Source organism: Limulus polyphemus, unplaced genomic scaffold, assembly GCF_000517525.1.
Source record: "Limulus polyphemus unplaced genomic scaffold, Limulus_polyphemus-2.1.2 Scaffold4226, whole genome shotgun sequence".
NCBI classification, from domain to species: Eukaryota; Metazoa; Arthropoda; class Merostomata; order Xiphosura; family Limulidae; genus Limulus; species Limulus polyphemus.
In genome coordinates this window covers 10,494-24,171 of record NW_013669836.1, presented here as the reverse complement: position 1 = coordinate 24,171, position 13,678 = coordinate 10,494, and the positions used below count along the sequence as shown (strand labels likewise).

The 13,678-nt window shown below is 36.9% G+C and overlaps 1 protein-coding gene across 2 annotated transcripts in view; it reads right to left on the bottom strand.

Moving 5' to 3' along the window:
• Window positions 1-13,678, bottom strand: part of LOC106470804 (guanine nucleotide-binding protein G(i) subunit alpha) — a 71,407-nt gene that overhangs the window by 50,236 nt on the left and 7,493 nt on the right. Inside the window, exon 1 of one of the 2 annotated variants that reach the window (XM_022399446.1) lies at window positions 9,157-9,406. The exons of the other annotated variant lie outside the window; for it this stretch is intronic. The gene's annotated coding sequence lies outside the window, so the exon portion shown is untranslated. Of the gene's footprint in view, window positions 1-9,156; window positions 9,407-13,678 lie in introns of those variants that run through there. 2 annotated transcript variants of the gene reach the window in all.

Genomic DNA, 13,678 nt, shown 5'->3' with positions numbered 1-13,678 from the left:
TTCACTTATATGTAATTGTAAAAAAACGCAAAAACGCCCATAAATACTGCAAAATACAAAATGTGAAACCACAACTTTGCATGCTCCTCCGCATGGACCTAACAAGCCTTCATGCCAAATTTGGTGAAGATCCATCAACATGGGGCGAAGTAGTGGTAAAAAATGCAAAAACGCCCATAAATACTGCAAAATACAAAATGTGAAACCACAACTTTGCATGCTCCTCCGCATGGACCTAACAAGCCTTCATGCCAAATTTGGTGAAGATCCATCAACATGGGGCGAAGTAGTGGTAAAAAATGCAAAAACGCCCATAAATACTGCAAAATACAAAATGTGAAACCACAACTTTGCATGCTCCTCCGCATGGACCTAACAAGCCTTCATGCCAAATTTGGTGAAGATCCATCAACACGGGGCGAAGTAGTGGTAAAAAATGCAAAAACGCCCATAAAAACCACAAAATGCAAAACTGAAAATTTGTATGTATCGCCCCACTGAACCTCCATCCACACCCTACGAAGTAGTTACATGGACATACAACAAACAGTAATTATTATATTTATATAGTGCGAACTGGGTGTGATATATCTATCTTATTGCTGACGTCGCCTTCTTTGATAACTTTTTGGAAAATAAACATGTTTGTTGTCTTTATCTTTTGTGTATTCACTGTATTGTATTGAACAAAATGGTTATGCGGCCCGCGCTCGTCATTCTCTCAGTTATCTGGCCCGCTGTGAAAAAAAGGTTTGGTGACCCCTGATCTAGGTTAATGATTCAATGATCTTACTAAAATTATAGCACAGCAGACCTCTAATTAGAAAAATAGCTAATTTATATCTGTCTAAGTTAATCCTTCGATATCCTAAATCAAACACTACCATAAGAGACTGACAATGATAATCGTGAGAAACTATTCACCTCGAAGATGGTAGGAAAGTCCCGTCTCACGGGATGATACCATAGTTATTATGACGTAACAATAACATATAACAGTAAAAGTAGTTTCTGTATATAAAAATAGCTGAGTTATAGTTGGTTGTTTTGAATTTCGCGCAAAGATACTCGAGGGTTATATGAGCTAGCAGTCCCTAATTTAGCAAACTCTTGGGCTACTATTTTACCAACGAATAGTGGAATTGACCGTCACATTAATTATAGCGCCTCCACGGATAAAGGGTGAGCATGTTTGGTTTGACGGGGGATTCGAACCCGCGACCCGCAGTTTGCGAGTCGAGCGCCCTAACCACCTGGCCATGCCGGGCCTACTGAATTATGTCCGTCTAGATTAATGTTTCTATGACATGACTTAATATAATAGCACGAGAAATCTCTGATTAGAAAAATAACTGAGTTATGTCGGTCTAGATAAATGCTTCGATAAACTAATTAGCCATTACATAGCTTTGGGCTATAACCAACAAACAGGGACAAACTCAAAAGACAAAATGACGTTTTTGTTTTCAAGATAGCGTGTTCATTACTCAGTTTTTGTTTATAATTTGTTACCAAAGGACGTTAATTATGCGAAAAGGTAACATATCATCTACGCTTATTTTACACCATGAACAAATATCGGATACAGTTGACACTCCGCTTGACAGCGAAAAGATATGGATGACGTTCGCTAGTGTTGCTAGTTACAAGGACTTCCTTTTGGCTGTTTAGTAATTATTGGAAGTTTATGTTTAAATGATATAAATAAATGTCCTAAAATGCGGTAGTATTTTATCTTAGTTGTTTCTCTAATTCGGTTTGGAGCTTTCACAAAGTATAGAGTTTCTGTGTGTGTATTTTAATATATGTGATACCCGTTATATGAATTAAATAATTAACGATAAATGTTACGAAAAGTGGATATGGGCTTAGCTATGGTAGTTATAAGTAATGCTTTTGGTCACGTGAAAGGTTTGTTTATGTTTGTTTTGAAGCTAAACACAAAGTTACACAATGGGCAATCTACCGTTGTAAGTCTGCAGAAATATCGCTGTGCCACTGGGGGAGGGTAATAAATTTATTTTGTGTATGATTTTACCTGCATTTTAGAGTCATAATTTGCAATGCTGTTGTTGTTTGTTATTAAGCACAAAGCTAAACAAAGGGCTATCTCTGCTCTGCCCACCACGGGTATCGAAACCCGGTTTCTAGTGGTATAAGTCCGCAGACATACCGCTGTGCCACGTGGGGGGGGGGGGGTACTTGAAAGGAAATAGATTAAAAGTTTTGGGTTCCTGCTACAGAAAAGGAACAGTTTCAATCCAAACGGGATTTTAAAATGCAATATTCCTGTAACATTCATAGAACCACTAGGTGATCTTCTAGAGCAACTAATAATGCTGAGCGGTACCCAAACAGTTGTAGGCCTAGCGGACTTTATAGCCTGAGAATACTAGCAACTTAACAGCTGAAGAAAAGAAGGCCCCCTCCTATATTACCTTATCCTCTTAACAGCGATATTCGCCAATGTTATTGTTACGTCATAACAACGCTTGTATCATCCTGTGGGACGGGACTTTCCTACCATCTTTGATATGAATATTTTCTCACGATGATCATCGTCAGTATTAAGATTTATTTTAATCTTCTGATGGAATTCTGCCCCCAAATAATGGCTTATTGCTAGACATGAATTAGTAAACTTTATCGACAGGCATAAGTATATGTATTAGCGTTTTGTCAGGTAATATTTTGTTGTTGTTATTATTATTGATTTCTTAGTGCAAAGCTACACAATACGCTATCTGCACTATGTCCACCACTGGGAAGTGAACCATGAATTTAAGCACGTTTTGTTCATCAGTATATTCTTGCGTTGAACTTTGTGGTGCATAAGTATTTCTATATATAATAGTGTTTAAAATTAATTATACTTGTCATAAGAGGTTAGTATTAGGCATATTACATTCCTTAACACTACATTGTTTGTTCTTTACCTAAGAGCTTTTCAAGAAAATAAGAGTTTAAACCACTCTGGTTTCGCCATTTCCATTGCCGACGACGCGTTTCGCTCAATACAGAGCTCATCAGGCCGGCTAAGACACAATAAACACAATCGTGGTTGGAACACTATTTATATAAGCCAGTTGTTACAACAACAGTTTTTGTGGAGTGAACGCCTTTTCTAAACTGGCGAAGCATGATTATAATTAATTATACTTGACATAATACATTAAAGAACTGAATAAAGAAAGTAGTGTTAAAAATATAACAGGCCTAATACTGAAAAGTATATTTAATTTTAATCATGCTGTAATATGTGTTTAGTACGTATATATTATATGTTACCAAGTAATTTGCCCCTCCCCCTCCAAGCTCAGCGGAATGTTTGAAAGCTTATAACGTTAAAATCGGGTTTCGATACCCGTTATGGCATATATAGCCCATTCTAGCTATGTGCAATATTTCGTGCTTTGGTTCAGTTTTGACGTTACACCAGTTTTCAGGAGCGTATTAACCAATAGACTTTCAAAGCTTTGTTCTAGAGCTCAGCAATTTTGAGGGTCACTAAGATTTTGATTTTTGTTTTTATAATAAAAATAAATTTCCACCCATTTCATTGCATTTTGATTTATTGTTGTTCTTATGTTTTTCTGGTGAGTCATTCGAGAAGGAAGGGGTGCATCTAAAATTCTGGGCCTAGAGCCTCAGTTAACCTTAACACGCCCCTTCCCGTTGTGGGATATAAATCCTCTCAGTGATAATCTGAAAGAAATTACTACTATTTACCTACGAGAGTTGTTCGGAAGTTAACTGAGTTTTATTTCCCATAGGCCAGTCATGTGAAATTAAAATCATCCGATAATACTGAAGATATGGGCAACCAGACATAATTTCTCAACATACAAAGTACTTTATATGTTATTCCTTGAGCTTCGTCATATCCGTTCAGTAAAATTCAGGTGTGATGTTACGAATCCAGTTGTTTACATCTGTTTGAAATATCTTAGTTGTGCTAGGTGCACACGTGTTAAGAAAGGACTGCTCACTCGAGCCTTTCAAGTGCAGTTGGTACAAGAAAACCTTTATGAAGCCTGAAATTATAATGTAGCAGGAAGACGTCTTCCATATTGAGAGTGGGGTGCTTTTACAGTGGTAGTGAATAGCAGATAATTGGCTATTCCTTCTTGGTTTGAACTTGATTACAGCACTTTTTTCAAAACCATGTTTCTCGAAGAGTTGAAGTGCTATAACTGTGTTGCATGCACATCGCTCATGGTGGATAACACACAATGTCACTAGATTTATCGGCTGCAATTTATTAATATATTGAACATGGGGAAAATCGTTTATTTCTGAATACTCTTTGCATTCATGTGAAATTAGGCGTCCAAAGGTATTTAGAAATAGTCAGCTTAACAAAAGGAATTTGTAGAACACTTGTTAGGCATACAAAACAAATAAAATGTGCTAACTATTCATTTGCAATGGTTTGACAATATCTTTCGCACGCAACCGCCCTCTGTTGACAGGATTAAGACAAAAGTCATCTTGTATCAATTGATAAGGTATGAATTTGAAGTGGTTGCGTTATTGCACGCTAAAAACTGATTAAATTGTAAGGGTCTAAGCTTTGACATAATCAAACACGTTTTGTTTATTTATTATACGTACCTCATTACTTATGACTGAAACATAAAAAATCTTAAATCTAAATCTTAATATTTTTATAAGATTGTAAGAAATTTGTCACTAATATCAATAAATACATATAAACTAAAAGAAGACAGAACTTTAAATTGCACGCCATGTTTAACGTCATAACCTGATTTTTGGTCTTAAACACAATCATTTACTTTACGTTTGTAAAATATAATGTAAATAATGCTTCTTTTTAAGGTACAAGTTTGTGGTTGATGATATTCTGTAATTTTTATTTTCTTTTAATTATCAACGGAACACACTTAAACTAATTCGCGAAAATTGTTAATTTTGATGCATTGAAATTATAAATGGTTTATATATACATACAAATTAATTTTCATATTTTTAAGATCATAGTACGACTATCTTATGATGTAAATTACATTCATTCCTATGTGCATTTAGGTATTATTCAAACTTTCGCTGTAATTTTATAGATGCTCAACATATGATACTACTTTACAGAACTTCACTTTTATGGATCTTACATTGACAAATGATACGAACTAAGTTGGAAGATCTTCAACTCCCGGGCACTCTGTTTATACACTGCATTATACATCAGCAAGCACTTTGTGGGAAAGACTTAGATATTTCTTGCGTACTGAAACCAGTAGTTTCTGCAGTGAACTTCATTCGGGGTCATCAACTTAATCACCACCAGTTCCAGGCTTTTATTGAAGAAATTGATTCTGAATTCTGTAACTTGCCTTATCACACAGCAGTGAGGTGGCTCAGCTGCGGTAAAGTCCTGTTCCGTTTTTATAAGCCCCAAAGAGAAATAGGTATATTTCTCACCGAAAATTATAGAGCTGATCGAATTCTGTCAGATCCTACCTGGCTGTCAAAGTTGTCATTTTTGGTTGACATCACATCCCACATGAATGAATTGAAATTGAAACTTCAGGGAAAGGATAACCTGATCTGTGATCTCTACAGAATCATCAAAGAATTTCGGAGAAAGCTATCATTGTTTGAAGCACAACTGGAAGAAGAAAACTTCTCTCATTTTCAGTGTTACAAAGAGTTTTGCACTGGAATCGCAGAAGATGTCAACCTCGAGTTTCCAAAGAAGATTATTAGTAACTTAAATAAGCATTTTTTGGAGATATTTTCAGATCTCGACAAAATTGAGAGTGACATTCTTCTGTTCCAGAATCCGTTTGATTGTAACCTTGATGACGTGCCAGTCGAACTACAGCTGGGGCTCATTGAGTCGCAAGCAAATGACTTGTTGAAAGAGAAGCACAGAGACGGAAAACTTGTTGAATTTTATCGCTGCTTACCTGATGATGAGTGTTCAAAGTTGAAGAAATTTGCCTCTGGTATGGCATCAGTGTTTGGGACAACTTATGTCTGTGAGCAAACATTTTCAAAAATGAAGTATGTGAAGTCAGCACATCGAACGAGGTTGACTGATGAACATTTGAAAGCAATTCTCTTGGTTGGATGCAGCAATTCCAAAGCAAATATTGATGATATCTCAAAAGCTAAACGCCAGTTTCACAAATCTCACTAACCTTTTTTGCTGCTTAGTTTGTGAGATTCGGATATGTGCCCCACCAGACCCTTCCTCACTCCAGCCATGTTTTTTCCTCCATCAACCCGTTTGCAGCATGCACGGAACAACAACTGGAGAAGACATTTTCATGGAAGTGCAGAAAACTTTGCAAGGCTATAACCTTCAGTGGAATCAGCTTCGATGTGTTACATTCATTCGTGGTGTTAATTTGGACTTTCAGATCACAGAAGAGTTGGCATACACGAGAAGTTGTGACGTACTCAAGACATCAGTAGACTCATCCAGCACCAGAGAATACCACAAGAAGTTCCTAGCTTTCTCGTGTATCTGTAACACTATGTTCTCTCCAAGTTCTTCTGTTCTCCACACAACTGAACTTGCTGAAAGGTTGATACTTCCAAACAAATCGGCTTTCTCAGGACACAGGTCATTTGCTGCTTCCATCATGCACTCTTTGATGAAGTTGCCATCAGTAAATGGTTTTCCTCGCTCTGCCATCTTATGCACTATTTTGTAACTTGTACGAGTGACAGATTCATTTTCAGCAAACATTCTCGTGAAGAGATTCCAAAGTACGTTTCATGAACTCAAATTTCTCAGAACGCAACTTTCCAGAAAACTTTGAATATGTTGACAGATGTTTTGTTTCATAGTGATGCCGAAGATTGTACTCTTTCAAAACGGCAACACTTTCACTGCATATCATGCAACTAGCTTTCTGGTTGTTTGTTTCCACAAAGAAGTACTTTTCTCCCCATTCATCATTGAAAAGGTGACACTCAGCATCTACTTTTCTTTTCTTAGTAGCCATAATGATGGGTGAAGCATTGTATCGTCTTACAACAATGCACGCAGAGGTGACTGCAGGAATGAACTCTCATTGCAGGTGTTTACACAAAAAGCACTCTGATATCCAAAGTTGCAAAAAGTTGCCAAATTTTTCATTTCACTGATTTTCCTAAAACTTATATTACTGTCAGATGCAAAAATCAGATTGGACAAATTTGGACATTTTTACTTACACTTATTTTAATTTTTTCTACATATTAAGTTTATCTACAATCTATGATATTTCCATATAAATAATTATATTTTAGCTCATTTGTGGCACAGTGCAGTGGTGGGTCGTAGTTTGGTGAACCCTGATCTAAGTCATTGGTGTAAATCAAAGGTTGAGATTTTTCTTACGCTTTTTTCCAACAAGTACTTACCTCCTATCGCACAAAGCTATGTCAGCTATGCCCTCTAAGCATTGCTAAATAATTTTCACACTTAGTGCATTAGTCTATATACTCCATCAATTTTACACCATTTCAGAACATGTACATATTATGTGACTACTCTCCACCAAAAGTATTGCACAACCTATACTGGCACACCTAGCTCCCTCTGCTATTCCTGCTCAAACCTCACTTTCAAAAATTGACAGGCTTCAAAATGAGAACACCAGCAGTGAGGAGGATGGGTGGAATATGTATGAAAGAAGGTAAGTACCTATCAAAAATAAATTTTCAGTAAAAGAAAAATGTCAACTCCCTTACCTCCTGTCACACAATACTATAATCCACACATTGCAAAGTTGGAGAGGCCAGTGTAGGCACATAAATATCAAGCTAGGTGGAAAATTACCACCCCTTGGAGATACTGCACTACTTCTGGAACAGATATGCTCTTTTCCCAGGAAGTAGGAAATGAATCCAAATGGGGCAGAAAAAGAAATTAGTTGCACAAATGGAATCTGGTTTGATAGGTGCAAGTTATAGTAACATAGAAATGGAATGAGCTATGTAGATTCTCAACTAGACAGATGAAGTTCAATTAGGCTGAGGATGAGCATTAGGAGGCTGACGATGAAAAAACATTGTAATAACAACATTGTAGCTAGGGTATGTGGACCGTGTTATATATACACCCAACAACCTCAACCACAAATAAACATAGTGTTATTATGCAGCAAAAGTGAGCATTCAGTCGTAACCGGACAAACTCCCAAAACCACAATAGGAATAAGAAGTACCACAAATTGAACCCGCCATTATGGGGTCATGGCATTGCCTTGACTTAACTGTAAGAACATGGTAAAGCTGCAACCGGTATTACAAGCAAAATCATAACTCACTCAACTGTAAATGCAGGACAAGAACATCCTGTATCTAGAATTACAAGGAGGGCATGGAACAATTGCCCAAATGCAGGAACAGAACACGGATGTCCTGTTGCTGGTATTACAAAGCAGATGAAGTCTCCGAAACTCAAGTGTAGAAGCAGGGAAAGAACCTTCTGCAACCAGGATTAACAAGTGAGGCATCTACAGCACTCAAACTGTAGGAACAGGGCAACGTCATTCTGAACCTGGAAATTACAAAGAGGAAACCACGTAGGCTGGACCTGCTCCAACCAATTAATTTATTATTCTATTAATTGCTTTCCACTTGGAAAAAAGCATCCAGGGGAAATGGAAGAAGAAACCAGTTTCACCCTCTTCTCACTGAGTGGATAATCTTGAGTATGCATTGTAAAACAAATTTCCAAAATGGCTCAAGAGGAAGACTCCATGGTCCAGCAACTGAGAACTGGTAAAAGCATCCATGCTCCATTAAAAGAAAAAAGGGGAGAAGTAATTGTGGTGGGGAGTCCAGAGGAACATCACACCAGAGAAAGTGCAATGAGTGTTCATGATTCCATATTTTGAAAAGCAGACCAACCCTAATTTATTCAATCAAAGGGTTGGCAGAAATCCCCTTCTGCTTTACCCATGAAGTTTGTGAATAATGGTCCACCACAGATTGATATCTAGTACATATGTGACTAGTGGTCTTATAGAAACACCCCATCTCTACATTGAGCATTATATAGCAACTTTAAACTAGTGCAGTTTTGAGGCAAAGCATACCTGACCAGGAAATATCCTCCACAGTGTGGTTATCAGTGGTTAAAACTAGGGTTTCTGAAAAAACAAAACATAAATGAAATGAAGTGATAAGACTTACCTCAGTCAAAGGTGAACTGACGCGTGTAGAATCGCCATGGGAAGAAGATGCAGACATGATGAGCAATGAAGGTACTGGGAGTAGTTCACATTCTGGCTTGAACAATCTTTCCCAAAGGAAACCGAAGTTGTGCAGCCAAGGACATAGTGATGTGACGAATCTGATTCGGAGAAATGTTGTGGAGATGGTGAACTTCCATGGATAAGTCCAAAAACACTAGCCTAATGAATCCAACCAGTAAGCGTGACAGGGGACAGATAAGTGGACACAAAAGGGTTCCAGGGAATAAAAGGTCGGGAATGTGAACCCTGAAAGGAGGCAGTACATGTCACATATCATCTTATGTCATGAACTAGACAAAGAAGACAATCAGGATTGAAATGGAAGTACAGGTGAGAAATTGAAAGTAAGGAATGGATGGGAAAGCCAAACCACCTAAACTGGCAGCATAGGTCTTAGGAAGGAAGGACTGTTTGAGATAGAGGATGACATAGTAAAGGATGCAGGTAACATTAGTGGCATAAATATATAAATAACAATGACTGCAAGCAAGATGGAGAAGGAAATAGGTCATGAGGGAGATGGAACATGAAGACAAAGGTTTAAATGGAGGATGAGAAAAGGCATAAAGGACCACAATGAGATAACAACAGACAATTCAAAGAAACAGAAAAGTAGGGAAAGGACACGGGAAGACAAAACCAGGTGAAACCTGTAGAAATGGAAGGAGGTCAACAAGGCTGCCTAATAGCTAGACACAGATGAAGTGGACAAACCTTTGTCAAAGAACCAGGCAAAGAATATGGAAAGATAAAGAATGGAAAGGACAGAAATCATGATGAAAAGACCAAAGTCAAAACGTAAAATACTTTCCATGGTAAATGGACATGGAAGAACTTCTAATGGATTGGGAAAGGAAAGATGCAACATGTGAAGTCAGTTCTTGGACTGAGACAAAGGGACCTGATAAAAGCCATGCATTAAGGCAGAGAATGGTGACATCCACAGAATGAGGGACCACTCTGAAAGGGGATTCTTGTAGGGAGAAAATAAACAATCCACCACCAAATTTTGGGAACCAGGAAAAAGGCAAGCAAAGACCACAACATGATGACTGTGGGCCCAGAAAGGAGATCTAGGATTTGAAAGCACAGAGACCTGGAATTGGTACTCCCTGGTTCAGTAATATAAGTGTCCACTGTGGAGATGTCAAAATGTACCATAACCACCACCCCCACAAAGCTTGATGAACTACCAAAGGCTCAAGAAAGGTGGTATGGAGACTCCTTGATTGATCATAGACTGAAAATCCACAGATAGTTGAGGTACAAATCCTAACCCTCTAAGGATGAGTATGTGAACAGATGTCAATCCGGATGAGGTGGAGTAAGCAGCACCTCCACCATGTACTAGACTCTGTAAAATCACTAAGCCAGGGATCTGAAGAGAAGTTTGACTGATCAAGGAGTGTCCACCAAAGGGAACTCATAAGAGCCTGACCCATGGGAATGAGAACTTCCAAGGAAGCCCACATTCCCAAAGAGAACAAAAGGTGAGGGACATGTGAACTGCTTGCTCCAAAGACAAAGAGAAGAAGGCCGGGCCTGATTGAAGTTGGAAAGAAAGGACTTCTCCACTGTCAACAACAATTCCACCCAATCTGCATCCTGTAGGAGCAGAGGAGTGTGGTCTCTGGACTGTGAATGGGAGAAAGCAAGCAGGAGCCAATGCTTCATAGAAGGAAGAGTGCAAAGACTCATCGAGTGAATATGTTGGGCAAGAACTTGTACTCTCAGACAAAACATGTAAAGAGCTGAGGTTAGTATGAAAGGTAGCCCTAAACTGTAAAACTTGACTTTGAGCAATAAATACCTATCAGTGAAGTGACCACTATGGAGAAGAATTCGGAATTGTTGATTACGAGGAGAAAATGAGGTTTGTAGGATCACAAATGTAGGAAAATTAGCCAAAGCCAAGCTAAGTCCTATGAATGGTAAAGGATTTAACATGTCAGCAATGTAACAAAGCAAAGATTTTAAGTCCCACACTGATGAAAATTAGGATGATAAGGCACACAGTTAACATGAAAAAATATATTCAGATAGAACAATGAATTAGATATTACTTGTAGTAATGACATGGAATGTACAAACTATCAAAATATACCCAGTAAACAAAGGGCTGATAAAGATCAAATAGACAAACCAACTAAATTTATCTGGTCCACAAAGTATGTAATAATAATAATTAACTTGCTAACTGACCAAAATTACCTAGAAAGCACATTAATAATCAATATCTAAGATACCAATCATCAAAATAAACCAACCTAGATGACAAAGAACACACAATTAAGTCCTGCACTGAGGAAAATTATGATAAGGCACATAGTTAAAAATGATGAAAAATAAATATTCAAGTAGAACAATGAATTATATAAGTTACTGATAGTATTGATATGTAAGGTACAAACTATCTAAACATACTGAATTAACAAAGTACTTATAAATAAGAAACAGACAAACTACCTAAGTGTACCTAGTCCACAAAATATGTTATAATAATGAATGTGCAAACCAATGAAAATTACTTAGAAAACACATTAATAGAAAATTACTTAGAAAACACATTAGTAATCAATATTTAACTTACAATTCCTCCAAATTTACCTAGATGACAAAGGACAATTAAGTCCTACACTGACAAAATAGGGATGAGAAGGAACATAGTTAACAATGATGAAAAAAAATTTACTCAAATAGAACAACAAATTATTTGTTACGAGTAGTAATGATATGTAACTGACACACCATCTAAGCAAACCTGGGGAAAGTACTTATTAATAATGAACTCAGAAAACCATGAAATTTGCTGAGTCTACAAAGTATGTAATATTTACAAACATGCAAAACAATTAAATTTACCAAAAAACTAAACAAAATAATAATCAATATCTAACTAACAATTTATCTAACATAGCTTAGGACACATAAATAACTAACTTACCAAAGTCTGAGCACTTATGACATGAAATACGTAATTCTTGCGTGTGTAAATAAGGGCAAAGCCACATAAAGGGAATCTGAACCGGGCCTACCATGAGTATATCAATCCGGAGTGAAGTGTACATGTTGAAAAACTTAGCACAGATCCCCTGGGAGAAATGGAAGCAATAGGAAGAAAGGAGAAGAACAATTCACCACCAAAGTGACACAGTGGCACTGCAATTGGTGGAAGGTGCCGGAAAAAGAGAGTTCAAAGTGTCTACTCATTGATTATATTGTTCTTATATGTTGAAAAGAAGAAATTGCCAGCCAAACATATGAATCGAACTCCCTGCAAATTAAGGCTTGTACTTCCTCTAGAGATAAAGTCGAACCTGATTCCTGGGAAGTTGTACCAGTAGCGATTTTCAGCAGTAACAGGAAATTCCATAGTTGATACATTGATCACAAATTCATACTACAATCTTTGGTAACAAGAAACAAATGCAAACACAGTAAAATAGAACTGTTGAAAAAAAAATTGAAATGGCAAAGAAGCACTTTCATAAACAGTACTCTCATACGAAAAATTACATATTCAAACAATACTGTGCCAATCGAGAAAGTAAGGATTGAGCAGGAATAGCAGAGTAAGCTAGTTGTGCAAGACTATTGGTGGAGAGTAGTCACATGATATGTACATGTTCAGAAATGGTGCGAAATTGATGGGGTATATAGAATAGTGTGCTGATCATAAAAAAATGTTTACCAATGCTTAGAGGGCAGACACACATTGAGATAGATCTGAGTGAAAAAGGTAAAACCGTATTGAAAAGAGCAGAGTTCCTAACACTGAGCCCTAAAGTATCCCACTCATAACATTAATCCAGTTTTATTGAACTTCATTTGTAACAACATTCTGCCCTCTTAGATCAAGCCAATTTTTATATCTTATAAGCCAACCTATTTCTCGTACATACGGAGATAATATTTTTAACCATATCGATCCGGGTACCCTTTACTGTGCATGAAACAAGGTTTTAGTGTCTTACATTTAAAATTTTATGAACTACTTTTTGTTTATCTTATACCAATTAGAATAGCATAAATTCTTAGCTAATAATTCATATTTTAATAGTATACAAGTTAAGTTCTTAATCCTACAAGGCAATATTTTAAAAAATCTTGAATTTCCACTAGTGTGACCCATGTGACAAATTTTTTCTTAGCATGTCATCATCCCTATTTTATCCATCACCCTCCAAAAAAGTGCGAAATTAAATGTATAATACTCTCTATAAAATCATTATTGCTCAAACAAACCATAATTTTTATAGCCTTCAATTTTGTTCGGTTACAGAGCTATCAAATAGAAAATCAGCCCCCTCCTGCCACATCCTCTTTTTCACAATTCATTGATAGTTCTCTCTTACATTTCATAATATATTACCCATAACTAATAGAAAGTCAAGGTTTTCATCTATCAAATGACGTATTGTATAACATTGTACTGTGAACAGAATATCGTCAATTTCAAT